The sequence below is a fragment of the Rhinolophus ferrumequinum genome, chromosome 4 (genome assembly GCF_004115265.2).
Source record: "Rhinolophus ferrumequinum isolate MPI-CBG mRhiFer1 chromosome 4, mRhiFer1_v1.p, whole genome shotgun sequence".
NCBI lineage: Eukaryota > Metazoa > Chordata > Mammalia > Chiroptera > Rhinolophidae > Rhinolophus > Rhinolophus ferrumequinum.
The window spans coordinates 104,548,182-104,550,144 of record NC_046287.1 but is presented as its reverse complement, the minus strand read 5'-3'; positions in this window follow the sequence as shown (position 1 = coordinate 104,550,144).

Sequence of the window (1,963 nt, the reverse complement as noted above, 5' to 3'; positions counted from 1 at the left end):
CGCGCGTCACTATCGACTCAGAAATCAAAGTGCGAACCCCCAACCGTACTTGCACGGCTGTGCGTGCGCATCGCTTGGTCTATCCTGATGTTGGGTGTCCCTCCATTGTAAATGCAGTCATGTTAAAGAAGCCTGAGCGCCTGTGAACAAATTAGACGAAATATACTTAAATAAAGGAACTATGCGTGTTATACTTCAAGAACACAAGACAACTCGCTCGTTTGTTCATTCTGCAAATTAAGCTCAATTGCCTTTTAGCTGGTAGGCTCATGAATATGGTCATTTTACAGCAGTCATACTTAAAAAAATAAAATCAAAAGATTGATACCCGCTGAAGGGTTTTCGAAAGCGTAGAAAACACCTGCTAAGGCTCCCCGAATGGTCTGCAGCTTTGGTGTTTGATTACTTTGAAAACCATTGGTTAAGCTACCTTTGTTATGGTGAGCAGAAAAGCACACTTTTATACTCCTTAAATATCCTACAGCTGAAGGATTTGGGGTTTATGTTATTTACTGCTGAAAACCGCACTTTAAATCTCCAATTTAAGAGAGTTACAGCTCTTGGTGAGTGAACATTTCTACTAGTCCTTTTTCTGACTAGTAGATAAATTGTTAATGTTCTTTGTTTCCTTTCTGGTGAAATGGAAATAAAGATATCAATACTCAATTCTGCTTACTTTTTATTCGATTAAAAAAAAAGTGTGGGAGCCCTTTAGGAAAGACTGCCATCACGTTTCATAGGAACACTCATAAGTGTCATTACAGCACCCTTTCATGTGTAAGGTGACATAGTGCCTGGCTCTTAATTCTGCATATTATTCAACAAAATGCCTTCCACTGTCTGATGACTTGGTGACTTCTCTCTTCTCCCTTCATGACCTTGAAAGTGGAAAATATTTACTTTCCGATAGTTTTTATTGTAATAAAATCACTACTGAAAATGCTCACCTATTTGATAGAATATAAAATTCATCTTTGTGAGTCTGAACAGAGTTGAGAAAGTGTCTTATACGTAGGTGCCAAGTGTTTTAGTCGTCCAATTCAGTTACCCTCAAATATGAATGTACTTACGAACATGTGAAATCAACATAAAATAATTAAATCCAAATTTGAAATATACAAGTGAGAAAAAGGCAACAAAACACTCAAAACCAAGCTTGTCATTTTCCCTTGGAAACGAATGCCTGTCTAGTGTTCTCAACTGAAGACGTCATCATCCTCGTAGTCACATAAATTTGATTTAAGTCGCCTTCAGTCCCTCCCTCTCACCCTCTGGTCACTCAGCCACCGGAACAGCAGACGCGGCAGTGGAGCATCTGCAAGTCTTAGGAATTTGTTGGGGCGCTTGATGCGCACATCTGCCCACCCTCCCCAGGCCTTTACAGGACTGTCCGATTTCCCCACCGTACTTCCTGTTATTGATGTTACCTTCTTGGTTGACACCTTGGCCGACCACCACTGCTGCCAGCCGTCCTAGCACCTTTACACCCACACTGGCCGCTGAATGACTAGCCGAGCTCCACTTGTCTTTTCTCGCGTCACCTCTCAGCTGTCAGATCATAGGCTCAGACCTCAGACCCCGATCTCCAGAAACCGCAGCACATCCAAACACAGCTTCAGACCTCCCGCTCCGAGTCACTTAGCCTTCATACTCTCTCCCTATCACATCACTCCATTTTATTTTCTTAACTGCACTGAGCAATCCCTAAAGCCCTTGAAAAATGCACTTACTGTCTGCTTCCCACCAGACTTTCAGCGCCTTAAGGACGGGGCCTTGCTCTGTGGCCCCAGAATCTTGCGCATACTGGATGTGAGTGCATTTGTCGACTGCCGACTGCCGACTGCCTCCCCCTGGGCTCCTCACTGCTCCCGGGACCAGGGAAGGTGATCTGATTCTGGTTTTCCGTCTCCTGCACCAAAGCGCGCACGCTGGACAATGTCAGATAAGACGGAGGGGCCGTCCT